Source organism: Equus quagga, chromosome 6, assembly GCF_021613505.1.
Source record: "Equus quagga isolate Etosha38 chromosome 6, UCLA_HA_Equagga_1.0, whole genome shotgun sequence".
NCBI classification, from domain to species: Eukaryota; Metazoa; Chordata; class Mammalia; order Perissodactyla; family Equidae; genus Equus; species Equus quagga.
The window spans coordinates 64,503,447-64,519,595 of NC_060272.1; positions in this window are offsets into that span (position 1 = coordinate 64,503,447).

Here is a 16,149-nt window from a genome sequence, read left to right on the forward strand (position 1 = left end):
TTAATTTATGTGTTCAGTTGTGGTCATCGTTTGTCATTATTTTCTGCTGTACAGCATCTAACATACCTGCCCTTGACTTTACCTTGGGAACTCGACACTTAGAGAGGCAAAGGCCATGGAGGTTTCTCTCTCTAACAGTAGTGACAGTTAAAATAATTGAAATTTGCAGGGTAGCCGTGGCAGAAGTACTCATAATGGTGTCCTCTGGCCACTGGCCAATTTCCAGGGCCAACGACACTGGTAGTACAAGCTATATCACCTAGCATCAGCCTAGCTGTGTGTTTTGGGGACACTTTGTGTGTGGCTGAGTAGCCTCCAACCTTGTTCTCCAGCTTTGTTGCTATTCTGTGAACTATCAGTGTCTTTTTAACAAATTTCATTTGTGCTTGAATCAATCAGAGTAGATCTCTTTTCCTCGTACCAAAGAACTCTGGCTAACATGGTCAATATAAGTCTATTTTGCATTATGGGCCATTTTTCTGTTTGTTATTTTCTTGCTCTATTCTCTGCAAAGGCTCAAGTATAACAAGTTCAGTAAGGGGGTTAAAGTAACTAGAAAAGTGGCCATGAAACATTGCCGTTCTAAGAGAGTAGATCTGAAAAATTCTCATCACAAGATGAGATGGATGCTGACGGATGTTAACTAGCCTAATTGTGGTGATTGTTTTGCAATAAATACAAATACTGAATCATTATGTTGTACACCTGAAACTAACATAATCTTATTTGCCAATTATATCTCTATTAAGAACAATAATAAAAAGAAAAAAAATTGCCATTCTCCTTCTTGCTATCTACCCATTTTGTTCAGAAGCTTGGCTTCCTTCTTTGTTTCTGAATCACTCAATGTTTTCCCTGTCCCATGACCTTTCAGTCTCCTTATCTTGCCACATCCCTGTCCACAGTGTGTTCTCAACAGGTCCCAGTTTGGAGGACATAATGAGACCCCTCATCCCAATGGTGATGCTCTCAGCTTCCCTCTCTCCCGATGCATCTTCAGGCTTTTGATAACCGTCATCATTATACGCTTATTAACATTCATTCATTCAACAAAATCACTGTGTGAGTTCCTGGGCAATAATGTGGTAAATGCGGGAATGGTTAGTGAAAATTTTTTAAGGTGAGAAACTAATGGCAGCTTTGAAAATAGATTCAGAAATTCTCTCTCAGACATATTACTCACGGAATGATATTTTTAAAGCACTTCAGTACAGCTTTATTTCAATTCAAGCCTTATAAAGAATGGGCATACAGAATATATCATGGAATGAAAGAATTTTCACGGAAAGTCTTTTATGATCAATTTAATGGATGCAACAAACACACTGAAAAATGAGGTGGTTTTGAGATAAATCAAATCACTTTAGCTCTTGATTTAATGCAACTGTCAGCAAGGCTTCGAGTTAATCAATTTTGCTCTTCAGAATATTGCTTAATAAAATCAACTGTCCTCTGAACAGACATTGTGTGATAATAGGCTGTGTATAGGGTGTCAGGCAGCACATGGAAGGGCATGAAGTCTTCCCAGAAGAAGTGAAAATAAAGACAGAGAGAAAGGTAAAGAAGGTGGGGGGAGGGAGCTTTCTTATGCAGAGGCAAAAACACAGAAAGCCAGGGGAGAAAATGGTGCTCTGAGTGTTTCAGTATAGCTGAAAGGTGAAGTGGCTATAGGGGGAAGGATGCAAGTGACAAGATACTGGAGAGATAAGAAGAAAAAGGACTTAAGGGGCATTGTGTGGTTAGTGTCACGTGACCCACGGGTTATGGTTAGGGTTTGGCTATTGTTACGGTTGACAGCATCTGTAAGCACGGGAGTGACATGGCTAGATTTGTGCTTTTGGGAAGTTACTCTGGCTTCAGTGAGAACAGATAAGAGATCAAGAATGAAGTTGGGGGGCCATGTAAGAGGCTATTGCAGTGAGAGGTGTTGGTGGTGTGAACTAAGGGAGGAGCTGTGTTTGGAAATAAGGTGGCTTATTAGAGAAGTAGAATAAATAGGACTGGTTGGCTGATTGGACATGGAGGAGGAAGAAGAGAGAAGAGACACCAAGGTTTCTGACTTGACATCTGAGTGAATGTCATGATGGTATCCACTGAGAAAGAACACATAAAAGGAAGAGGAAGGGGAGAGAATGCTGAGTTTGAGGTGACTATGTCTATTCTTTCTAATAGAATAGAAGGGCCACAGGACAGGGTCATGTCTCTCGTGTTTACAGATGTAGCCCAAGTTGTAACACACAAATTAGTGCTTGATAAATATTTATTGGAAGAATAAGAAGTCCAGTATGTAGATAAGTAGATTTGGAGCTTAGGAGAATGTATTAGTTTTCTACTGCTGTGTAACAATTACCACAAACTTAGCAGTTAAAACAACACCCGTTTAGTAGCTCACAGTTCAGTAGGTCAGAAGACCAGAGGTGTTCACCTGCGTGGGATCTCAACACACTGGAATCAAGGTGTTTGCCGGCTACATTCTAATCTGGAAGTTTCGGGGAAGAATCTGCTTTAAGTTCATTCAAGTCGTTGGCAGAATTCAGTCTCTTGTGGTTGAGGGTCTGAGGTTCACTGTTTCCATGCTGGCTGTCCTCTCTGCTTCTAGAAGCTGCCTGCATTTCTTCAAACCAGCAAAAGCACACGGAGTCTTTCTTATGCTTTAGATCTCTCTCACTTTCACTTCTCTCACTGGCCAAAAAAATCCCTGTCTCCTTCTTAAGGGCTTACTTGATTGAGTGGAGGCTGTTGGCTAATCGCCATATCTTAAGGTCAACTGACTTGGCATTTTAATTCCATATACAAAATCCCTTCACAACAGTACCTGTGGAGCAAGATTTCTATATTAGTGTTTAATTCAATAACCAGGATTTGGAGATCCTGGGGGCCATCTTTGTAATTCTGCCTATCACCGAGGAGAATCTGGGCTAGAGATATAATTGAGGAGTTACATGTTTATGGATATTTGGAGGTCATTTTTGACAAGTGTATGAGAACAACTAGACCAATTGATATTCAAATTAATTTGTTAAACTAAACGATACATTCTGCATATTATTTTTTACTAATTGATATATTTCTTTTAACAAAGAAATGTCTTAATTTTTTAACTAATTTATTTATGAGTGTGGATGTTATTACATAAGAACAAAAAGACCATTTTGATCGTATTACAATTAAGAAGTCTTTATCCTAAGGTTCTTCCTAGATTCAGAAATTTTGTGAAGTTATCTGCAAATGAGTCTTGACTCCCATCATGCCCCTTAGACAGGGCAGCAGGTGAGCTGAGCATAGAGGCGAGAGTATGGGTTTGGAGAAGGGCAGGCCTGGGTGTGGAATCCACAGCTTTCCTTGTGACCTCCAGGAAGGTGCTTACCCATCCTGAAGTTTGGTTTCCTCCTCTTCAGAATATTAATGACAATATCTGCATCATTGGACTGTTTCAATAATGAAGCTGAGTTATTAGTGAAGAGCCTGGCAAACACTTAACACAAATGAGTTCCCTTTCCCTAAATTCTGTTTTGTGACTTTTCCTGTGACTTCACTGTGCTGTGTGCCTGAGAAGGGGTTGGCCCAGGGACAGACACAGGGTAAGTTAGGATTCAGGCTTTCAGTTGTATGTTCAGGGCTGGCACTTCCTCTGACTGCTTCCCCTTGGGACTGGGACTCAGCTTTTATGGAGCATTCCATCCTTTCCTGGGCCTGGCTGTCAGGACAAGATCTATCACCCGCCGGTACATCTGAGCCCGAGGGCTCTTACACCAGACCATCTTCCTCATTGTCTGTATCCTCTTAAGGCTCCACCTCCTTCTGAGAAGCAGTGGTTTTGCTTTTGACTGAACTCTTCCATCTTTGATAAAAATCAAAGTCTTCTTGTAAACAATTTCTTTGAATTCAGGAAAACAGTATCCTTAATGCATTTAGTCACAAAAACATATTTGGTATGCCTTTCACATCTCCTTTTCAAAGGTGAGAGAGTCAAGTTTGTATGTGTGTGTATATCCATATCTCTATATCCATATCTCCATATCTATATTTCTATCGAGAGAGAGAAAAAGTTTTGAGAAATTACTCACACAAATGGCAAGCCATATATTAACCAGGGTTTTACTTAGATTGTAGAAACCAACTCAGTTCAGTATAATCAGAAAGATGATGTATTGAAAGGACATCAGTAGCCTATAGAATTACTGGACAGTCAGGTGAACCAGGCTTAGATGGAAGTTGTGCAGCCAGAAGTGATGCCAAGATATTCCCACCTCACTGGCCTGGCACTTTTGCTCTAGAAAATCCACTTTACTATAACCCACATTGCTGCCAGAGTGAGGATTTTCTACACTCCCAACATTTTGTATCAGAAACTGCTGACTCAAGTTCCAGGATGCCTCTGCCTTGAACATGCTTGTGCCCTAGCTGCTAGAGAGAATGGGAAAGTGAACTACTGGTATGTGGTATGTTCAGTTACTAATAAAGTAAAATCTGTATTAGTTTCCTGTGGTTGCTGTAATAACCACAACCTTGGTGGTTTATACAACATAAATTCACTCTCTCACGTTCTAGAGGGCAAAAGTACCAGATCCAGGTGTCAGCAGGGTCTTCTCCCTCTTCTCTAGGGAGGAACTCTTCTTGCCTCTTCCAGCTTCTGGTGGCTGCTGGCATTCTTTGACTTGTGGCCACATTACTCCAGTCTCTGCCTCTGTCTGTACATTGCCTTCTCTGTGTGTGCTTGTCAAATCTCCCTCTGCCTTCCTCTTACAACGTGTGATGGCAGATAATAACCTCAATTGAAGATCCTTAATTAAATTACTTCTACAAAAATGTGACCATGTAAGGTAACATTCACAGTTTCCAGGTATTAGGGCCTGATATCCTTGAGGGCCAGATGCAACAAATTATCCTTTACTTTAGAAGGGATACCTGGACATGCTCTACATCACTGGGCCCCTAGAAATTTCACTGGGGTGGTAGGCCGCTGAATTCTTTTCAGATTTATTTTCCACTCTCTGACATGCAAATGTCTTACAATATGTCTAGAAAAATTGCTACCACTTGCTCCTGGCTCCAATCAGAAAAGAGGTAAGGAATTCCTAATATATAATGAGGTTCAGATGCTGATCATCAAAAAGAATGGTCATTGTCTAATACAATTAATAATTACAAATTAATTTTACAAATTAAATTATTACAAATAATACAAATGTAATTACAAATATTAATTAATATACAGGATATATAATGTAAGATCCTATATAGACTTTTGTTAGAAGCATGTCATAAATTTTGTGAAACTAAATTGTCTTTGGAAAAACAAGAGTAGCCAAGCTTTTCAGTTCTTTTTCTCTTCTCATCCCCCTAATATTTCCAGTTTAAGCTTAAATGCAGGTGGACTCTGGTACAGACATGTCAAGGCATGAAAAGGAACTTGATAACTGCCCTCCAAGTCTAGACTATACTTCCCAATGATAGAAGAAAGCACAGAAGGGCTAATCACGACATAATATATAATGTTGTTTCCATGGGTAGAGAACTGAGGAACTTCTCCCAAAATGAATCTCATACCTGCCATTTAGCACACAAGTGTTTGTATGTATTGGTTGAGTAATGTCACATGTGGACTGATGGGCCACAACGAAAAAATCTTCTGCTTCCTCAATGACTACAGGTAGGGCGTGTAGAACTCATCACAAGTTCTACCATTGACGCCCTAGAGGGAGTGTACTCTTCTGGAAGTAGAATAAACAGGTCAAATGTCACTTTATATAAGGTCAAGGAGTGACAGTAAGGCCAAGCAAACAGCAGATATGTTGAGTGGTGCAGTGTGACATTAAGACAAACCGCCTGTAGCTTGTCAGGGAATTGGATCAGAATAGGAGTGTCCTATTGTCTGAGAGTCTGATAGAACTAGAGAGATAAAAGTCCCAGATTTTCAAAAGCCAGGATGGAAATTTTAAAACTCAGGTGGCTTATAGGTTTTGAAATTTATTTTTCAATAGATTACACAATATAACAAAGGATGCACGGATATGTGGCTGCCCAGCTAAAGCCTACAACTTGCAGGCTCCCTTGCAGTGAGGTGTGACTAGAATCTGGTCAGTGGGATGTGCTTAGAAGTGATTGTGTAACTTCCAAGTTGTTCACTTAAAAAGGAGTATCCCATTACTTTCCCTCTTTTTATCTTCCACTCCTTGCATGTAATTTGCTGATTGTGACAACCGTGCTAGGATAGGCACATGCAATAGCATATGCTTAGTCTTCTTCACTGTTGTCAGTGCCTCCTTTGCCTGGCCAGCTATCGTACTGACACTGGACACATACAAGTTCAACTCCACATAATCCTTCAGCCAATTTTGACCAACATGGTTGTATATCATCAGGCTCTGTACCATTGAGGTTGTTGTGGACTAAGCCAATACATGATGTCTTCTTGATCTTTATCTCTACTGCCTAGCAGAGGGCCTGAAACCCTGGTTGATCTTTAATTGAAAGGCTCTAAATCGCAACCTGTAACTTGGACACTAGGAAAGCTAGAAAATAGAGTATCTAGCTTCCATGTGTCCTTAGAATCATAAAGTAAGGGACTTTTTAAATATGGGAAGGGTGTTCAAATGTGCTGGATGGCCAGGAAAGAAGGTATAATCACCACTACAATGATAGAATGTGCAAGCCATCTACTCTAGTGTCTGGCCTAATTGGTGATCAATACTTAGAGAAAGAAATAGGTGCTTAAATGAAAAAAATGAACAATGAGCTTCTGGCTTGGTTCCTCCTTAGTACTAAAAACTCTCTATGGAGCTGAGGGCCTTCTCCAAATCCTAGAAGCCCTAATAACTATCCTCTTCCTTGAAAATCCCCTTTATCTCAGAGTATAGACTCATCCTTTGATCCCTATTCTTGTTAGGGACTTGTTCTAACTCAGACTATGCAGAACTGCAATGTTGCCGCCTGCCTGACTTCAAGCATCTCCACTGCCTAAAGATCTCTGGGACAACTGAAGCTAACCTCCATAGTTTACCTTCCCCCAATGAACTCCTGGATACTTCTCTCATGGGCCAGATCTACAGCTGACTCAACCACTGAGTCAGGTCCCATAGTGTTTGATTGTGCTTCTTCACTTGCCTATTCTACTGAAGTCCTGGTATGTTTTGAGGCCTGGACCACTGTAATTCTGATGGGAATAAGGCACCTTAAAATTTAGTTTCTAGGAGTTTAGAGCAAGTAGTTATATCAATACTGGGTGAAGTTATAGTGACATCAGAATCACACATTTGCTGACTAGGTAACTTGGATTCAATAAGTCTTTCTGTGGTGTGGGGAATCTCTATTTTTAAAAGCTCCACAGATAAGCCCTCTGATGCATACACCAACTTATGAATCATTGTTTTAGAATTGTGTGAGTTCTATGAACTAGCAATCACAAAAGTAAATGTAATTTAGGCCAAGTAGTCAGAGACTCAGGTTTTAGACCAGCTAACCATTTGAAGGAAGCAATGGTTTTCTAAAAAAGAAAGGCAATGAGATAGGATCATGAAGGTCCCTTCCAACTTGGAAATTCTCAGATACAAGATAGAAGGTAGAGCTTTTCAAAAGAATCAGGATTCATGATAAGGCAGGGAAAATGCAACTATGGGGGCAGACAGACAAAGTGTGAATTCTGCCTTAGTCATTTATCAGCTGTGGGACCATGGCCAAATTATAAAGTTCTCTGAAACACAATGTCTCATTTGAAAAATAGGGATACTATTGGCTCTGTCTTACATTTATTATCAGATTGAAAACAATAACATAGGGAGTGACATCAGCATCATGACAGAGTAAGTGGTTCCCTTAGTCTCTCCCTCCTAAGTTACAACAAAGTGGACATTCATTAACCAAAAGAGGATTCCCTACAAAGTACAAGAGGACACCTGAGAGATCCATGCAGCCATACATCTGAATGTGGGGGTACTGGATCCCCAGGAAGCAGTGGGAGGACATAAGCAGATCCCCTTTCCCTCCTCAGCAGCAGCAATCTAGGTCACAGGTCCTCACACGACTATAAGAGAAAGCACGGGCACAAACAAGAGTGTATGCTAACACTTTCACTTTTGGAGTTGCAGCTGAGCCCACAGGAATGCTCCACACTGAGTAGTGTGGCTCAGCCACTGTGCAGGCACCCCCCCCCCAAGTGTAGCAGCCCAGGTGACCTCCCATGAGCACAGAGCAGGCCTGTGCATGCAAAAGAAAGTGCCTCTCCCCTCCCGCCTAGTGCACCAGCTCAGCCAGTCCCTGACCAAGGATGCGGTTCTGCACCAGACCGCCTGTGCATGCGTTTGTGATCTGCCAAGTGGCTTCAGCCAATGGGCAGGCACAGATGAGCCCATCAGCACAGCTTCCAGCAGGTAAGGTGGGTTCAGAAAACACAGCCATAGGTGGCAGGTGGAATCTGTGACCTGATACTACTACAAATGCTTCAGCAGAGGATCAGTTCATCAAACACCATGAAAAACTACAGTAACACTTCAGGGCAGAAGAAAAATGACAAGTCTCCAGAAACCAATCCTGAAGTCATGGAAATTTATAAGCTAAATGACAGAGAAATCAAAATAGTTTATGACAACTAAGAAACTCAATGTTACAGGAAAACTCAGAAAGACAGTTCAAAGAAATCACAAATAAAATTAATGAGCAGATGGAATACATCACCAAAGAGATTGAAACTCTAAAAAACCAAACAGAAATTCTGGCAATGAAGAACACAATAAATGAAATTAAAAACAATCTAGAAACCTTAAAAATCTCCACAACAGAGCTGATTTTATGGAGGACAGAATTAGTGATTTAGAGGACAGAAATATAGAAATGCTTCAGATGGAGGAAAGAGAACTAAGACTTAAAAAAAATGAATAAATTCTTTGAGAAATATCTGACTGATTCAGGAAATGCAACATAAGGATTATGGGTATTCCAGAGGGATAATAGAGGGTAAAAAGAGCAGAAAAATTGTTCAAAGAAATAATAGCTGAGAACTTCTCAAACCTGGGGGGAAAACTAGACTTACAAGTACATGAAGCTAATAGAACTCCTAATTACATCAATGCAAAAAGACCATCTCCAAGGCATATAATAAAATTGACAAAAGTCAATGACAAGGAAAAATATTAAGGGCAGCAAGGTAGAAGAGAATCATCTACAAAGGAACCCCTATTAGGCTTTCGGTGGATTTTTCAGCAAGAACCTTACAGGCTAGAAGAGATTGGAATCATATATTCAAAATACTGAAAGACAAAATGTTTTGGTCAAGAATACTCTATCTACTGAAACTATCTTTCACATACAATGGAGAAATAAAAGCTTTCCCAGATAAACAAAAGCTGAGGGAGTTCATCACCACTAGACCTCCCTTACGAGAAATGATCAAGGATGCTGTCATACCTGAAACAAAAAGGCAAAAGTTTACAAAGCCTTGAGCAAGGAGATAAATAGACAGACAAAATCAGAAAATTCCACCTCTTTATGAGAATAGGTAAGCAAGTACTTAATTATACCATAAAAGATAAAGGGAAAGAAAGCATAAAAAATAACTATAAACACTTCAATTTAGTCACAAACTCACAACATAAAACAGAGTAATTTGTGACAACAATAACTTAGGAGGGGAAGAGGAAAGGGATGGAACATGTTTAGGCTAATGGAGATAAGAGGCTATCAGAAAATGAACTACTTCACCTATGAGCTCGTTTATACAAACCTCCTGGGGAAGGGGGTTGGGGGATGAGAGAAAGGGGTAAAGGGGCACATATATATGGTGACTGACAAAAATTATACTATCGGTCGTGAGCACGATACAATCTATACAGAAACTGATAAATAATAATGTACACCTGAAATTACATAACATTGTAAACCATTATGACCTAAATAAAATAATTGGAAAAAAAGAAAGAAAGAATATAGGGATACAAATTGTACTTACTCCTTGGGGTTGATGTCAGGATTAAATGAGTTAATACACATAAAGCAATTAGAACTGTGCACATACTAGTGTTTGTTGTTATTATTATTTTATCATCTTAAAGACTCTGCACAATATCTGGCACATATTAGATGCCCGTAAATGTTAGTTCCTTCCTCTCCACCAACCCTCTGGATATTTAGTCTACTGAAGGACTTTAAGCAGAAAGTCCTAAACTCAATAAAGGTGTTAAATTAGTTTTAACTGGCTGAGTGATTTCGAACTCTTCTTTTATCTCTTCCAGTTTATTCAAATGACTTATTTCTTCTCTCTGTTGCAAGTCCTCTTGTCTGGGATAGGGAGCACAATGAACCTCACGCCCCATTTAGTGCATAAAGCCCATTCATTGAGTGTTGTTCATCTGCTGTCTTACAAGCTGGGTCCTCTCCGCTGTTTTGTGGGTAGGCTAATCAGGTTGCCTGTGGGAAACAGCAGTCATGAAAGACCAATGAGTGTAGTATATGGTCTGAATTAATATCAGCTGCTGCCAAATTAATAGTGAAACCACAAAAAACATTTCCCCAGGCACAAAACAAAACAGGTTACAGTCTTAACAATGGTGTTAGTAATTAACCCTTGGAGAGTTACAGATGGCCAATGACTCATTAATTTGAGCAGACTCAATCACCTTTAGGAATGCGCTACCCTGAACCTTAGAGGATACGAATGGATTTTCACAATCACTTCCCGGAAGGCTGATTACACGCTTCTTCAGCAGAAATGAGACCGAACCTGGGTGCAACTGACAGATGTGAAATATGAAATCTTGACGCTGGAAGCTCATCCGGTCCAAAACTTTCATTTTAAAGACGAGGAGACTGAGGTCCACTGAAGTTGGATGTTTTCACACCAATGAATTATGAGTATAAACATTTTATTTGCACAAAGGTAGATAAAATTATAGAATAGCTTTTATTGGGACATTTAAATTTGGTGATTGGAACTTCTAGATTCTCAGACAAACATACACAAAGATTTGCTGAGTCTGACAGAAAATGTCTGAAATACTGGGATTTGTGTGGATGCAGAGCAGACTGCTTGAAAACAGGGTGGCCCAGAAAATCTGCTGTGCATTGTCATGATTGCCAAAGAACACGCGTCTTATACCTACGGAGAGGTGGAATACCTAAGTAGTTAAGCAAGTGGACTCGGGGTCCATATTGCTTGGGTCCAATTATCGCTTCTGCCTCTTACCAGCTGTGTGTCATTGAGCACATTACTTTTGCTCTCTGTACGTCACTGTCCACATTTGTACAATGAGATAATAAAAGTTGGTATCTACCTCATACAGGTAACATTAAATAAATTAATATAAAATATTTAGAAGGGTGGCTATACATAATAAGCACTATAAAATATTAGCATTCTTCTTATGTTTCAAACCCTCACAACAATATTACTGAGGATTCCAGTTTTCAGTTTCAAAGCACTTGACATCTATGTGCTGGTGGAAGAAATTCCAGGGAACGGGGCTACAGCAGCAGAGCCCAGTGGCTTTCCATGGATGGTCCCTTTTTGGGGAATAATTGTGCTCCCCTGATGATCATTTACATTCGTGATTTTATCTTTTTCTTTGAAAAACTCATCTCTAATTCAGTTCTACTCAAATCTGTTTTTAATAGTAATCAAAATTATCATTAACGCTCCTTGCTAGGGTCATAGGGCAATTTTCCATTATAACACATGGTAATTGAAACCAAGATTCCTATCTTCTGCTCTGAAGAATCTGTTCTAACGTGCCTCACTGCTTTGTGTCTCTTTTATTCTCTCACACACAGCTCCTGTCCGCAGCCAGTACTGCACCACATTGCTCTCCCCATATTCCCTGTAAATTCTAAGCATATATTTCCATCTAAAAGCAAAACTATTATTTTAAGCAGCTTTGGACTTACCAATTTGATAACGATTCCAGGTATGGTCAGATTAAGGCCTTTCGCAGCCTCTCAAGATTGCAGGTCTCCTCCAACCCACCCTACTCCCCAAAATACATAATTCAAAATAAAAAGAATATTACACCATAAAACTTGTATAACAAAGTGCAACAAAATTCTGATTTTTTCCCCATGAAGACTATTTTAGTGGTATTTTGAAATATCATGTAGAAAGTTTTTTAAGTATAAATTTCCTCATTTTTGACACTCACATCTTCTGGAAAATCCTTAGCCAAATTTCCCTTTATAGTCCTAAAACTCCTTAACATTTATCAGACTGGCAATGAATTTTCCCTTTTTGTGGGAAATAAGAGAAATTAGCAAATGGAGATGGTGCCTACTGCACTAAAATAAATCAGACGATGAATTTCTATGAAAGATAAATTTCTCCTTATTGAAACAAATGGATTAGCTCATGCTTGCAAAGTTCCTGTGAGAAATCACTGCACAAAATTATGCTGGCTTGCTGTTTGATATTACTTTAAAAAAAAATCTAGAGAGAGCTCTGCCTGTTCCAGTCTTAAAGGAGATGATGTGTTCATTGGCCTTTACCATATCCACCCATTTATACTCCAAGAGGTTATAAAATGGGTTCAAATATCTACTTCATTTGGAAACAAATGTTTTGTTATGTCAGACCATTTGAATATGCATCCTAAACATTTGGGGGTATATTTCTCCTTGGACATTTGAAAGAAAGAGAGAAATCCCTCCAGTAGAGGGCTGAAACCAATGTACTAACATGTTAGTTACAAGCTGGGCATGAGGTTGTAGAATAGGATTTGGAATAAAAATTAAATGGATGTGAACAATAGCACTTTGACTGGTGGCTGGGTCTCTGGGTATCCAGAATCTCCTGCTTCACTTATTTTTTTATTTTTACTTTTTAGATAGGTACAATTAGGCCTAGCCAAGAGAAGCCCTGGCTGCAGTTTTGGCAAGTACCTAAATGGCTCTGATTCACCACTGCCTTGGTGGGAATTAGGTTTCTTTTTGTTGGAACAGTGCCTGATAGATGATAAAGGGGGAGGAAGACTATAAGATCACGCTAAGAAGAAGGAGGCTAGGAGACAAAGAAGAGGCGAGGGAAGGGAAGGAAGAAGGAGAAAGAAGAGAAGAATACAGAGGAGAAAAACTACAGAGAAGGAAGAAAATCTGAGTATAAATTAGGTGCTGGATACTCTTACCACACAAACTCTTCCTAAAGTCTCTATAAGGAATGCATTTTTATCCCCAATTTTACAGAAGAGGCACCAGAGGCTGAAAGTTAAATGATTTTCACTGGATCACACAGTGGTTCTCTTCACAGTGACATTCTTTTCATCCCTGTCTCAGTGGAGAATTCCCTGACTTCTTCCAGAGGACTTTTCTCTCTCCCTTCTTGATGCCCAAGGGCACTTTGTACAGGGATCACGCTGCTGTACGTGGTGGGAGCTGTCAGAGGGTGGGGCAGGCCTCGCTCCTCTTCCACGCTCAGCACCGAGCAGAGAAAATAGGCAGCAAACATCTAAGATGAGAACGAAAGAACTATGAAGTCAAGTAGTAACGGGATAACTTCGTGTTGAAAAAATTAACAGTACTCTCATGAAGCTGTAACTCATTCTTTATTACAAAAGGCCTGCCTATGTTAAAACATAGAAAATATTTTTATATTTTCTATATATTTTATGTATTCTATATAAATAAAATATATTTTATATATTCTATAGAAAATATAGTTTTAACCATTTTAACTTATTAAAACAACTTTGTTAGAAAACACTTTCCCCCTAATTTTTTAAATGGTATTTCTCTTTATTTTTTTTAAAAAAGCTACTTTCATTAAACATTAGTAAATCTACTCATCTATTGCACCGTATTATTACTAATCTTCTCTGCAGCCAGTTCATTTAAACCTGAACTTACTTTTTGTGTAAGCTGAACATACTTTTTGTGTGGCCTAAACAAGGAAACGTTGTTCTTGTCTCTTTCAACTCCTCTAGAGAAGTGTGCTGATCACCTGGTGGTCACAATCTGTTTAACGTATTTTTATAAGAGACTTTAGAAAGTGCTTGTGTTAATTTGCTCGGGCCGCCATGACAGAATACCACAGCTTGGGTAGCTTAACCAACAGAAACTTATTTTCTCACATTTCTGGAGGCTGGAGTCCAAGATCAAGGGGCTGGCAGGGTTGGTTTCCTCTGAGGCCTTTATCTTTGTCTTGTACGTGGTTGTCTTTACCTGTACCTTCACATGCTCTTCCCCTGTATCCTAATTAGGTCTGTGTCCTAATTTCCTCTTCTTATGAGGACACCATTCATATTGGAGTAGGGTCCCCCAATGACGTCGTTTAAACTTAATCACCTCTTTAAAAACCCTATCTTCAAATATGGTTACATTCTGAGGTACTGGGGTTGGGGCTTCAATATATATATTTTGCAGGAGACACAATTCAGCCCACAGCAGTGCCTAACATCATTTCCATTGCTGACATTCCTTCCAAGGGATGGCTCCTAAGAAGAAGAAGCTAATAACAGGGCTGACTGTCTCTACCCAGTAGGGCAGGCCCAACACTGCCCCCAGTACACCGTGTGTTGGGTTGTTAGGTTGGCAGAGGCCTGTTAAATGAGGTGGAATTTGCCAGAAAACCCCAAATCTAGCTCCATATTTCTCAGAAACTCAGGGATTTGGTGTAGTGAAGGATTGTGTGCTTTTCTGAGTTAGTCTCCAAACTTATCCCAGTCCCGTGAGCACCAGAGGTTGTGTCTATGAGTGTAATAGGCAAAATGCTACCTAACAAGCCTCTTTATCATCTCAGAACTATGAGGAAAATATGGAGTTATCTGCTGAGCGATGAGCCGTGTCCAGGAACTATTGGGCAGTGGTGATTGCCGTGGGTTTGGACTTGGTGCTAACGTCTGTTAGCAGAGGCTCCTTGTGTACAGAGGACAACTGATTTATGGTGTCCATGGAGGGGCTTCTCTAATTAGTGACCGGAGGCAGGCTTCTGTCTTCTGAATGTCCTGGAAGAGACCTGCTGTGTAAAACTGTCCCCTGAAATGATGGCACTGTCCTCTATTTGTGGTGTCATTAACAAGTTAAAATAAAACTCTTGACAGGTGTTTTTGTTTCATGACTAGGAGCTGATAGTTTCGTGAATGGCACCATGGTTTTACGAGCACACATAACTCTCCAGAATATGCACCGAAGAGCTGCTTCTTCAGTGAGATACAGACTGAGGAGGTCAGACAGAGGTTTAGTTTGACATAAACACTCCTGTTTGCCTAAAGTCCCTGTGTAACCAAAATGCTCAAGCGAAGAGGGGGAATGCACACTTACTCCTCCTGGCTGCCATCTGCCTTTAGCCATCCCTGCCAGCAGCTGAGGAGTGACAGGATGAGAGGAAGCACACAGCGAAAGTAACACAATCCTTTATAACCTCTCGCCCAAGCGTTTGAAAGAGTGAAATAGCTAATAAAATGATCAAAGGTGCTTTGATATATCTCACTCGGGCTTACACAGCTGACTTCTTTCACAGTTGCCGATATGGTTAGAGGCCCGATCTCTTTTAGAGTTTCTATGGAGAGAGGCTCTCCAATGGGAGATAGAATCTGAGAGCTTTCTAAAATGTATTCCAAGCTTAAAAACAAAAATTTTGGAAAAAAAATACTGACTGGGAACAAAGTGAATTGCCCCAAAAACCAATTTTCTCCCAAAATTTGTTTATACATTACCCAAATTTTTCATAGGATGGTGGCAGAATTACACTAATTTTCATAAATGCATATGTTTTCCCCTCCTACTTATACTTACGCCAAATGAAGAGGGTGTCACTTATAGACAAACTAACTTCAGTCACTTCTGGGGAATAGTTTTATTGTATATGATCAAAAAAAAAAAGAAACGATGTTCTTATTTTTAAATCAATAATAAATAACCTAAGATGCACTTGTAATATGGGGCAAGTCAACATACTGATTGGTTTACCAACAATAATTCTAAGTGGTGCTTTAGAGTTATGAATTAAATTGAATTGAGCTTCAGTATATTAGACACAGCAGTTGAAAACTGTAAAAATCTAGAAACCACTATATATTGGAATAGGGAGTGGTCAATGCTTCACCCACAGTACTTCATGAACGATGCCCAAGAGGACAGTGCCTAGAGTTGTTCAGAACACCTGGTGTGAGTGACACCCAGGAAATGATGGGCAGTAAATGTTGTCAGCTTTTTCTTTACCCTTGTGAACTTAGGAAA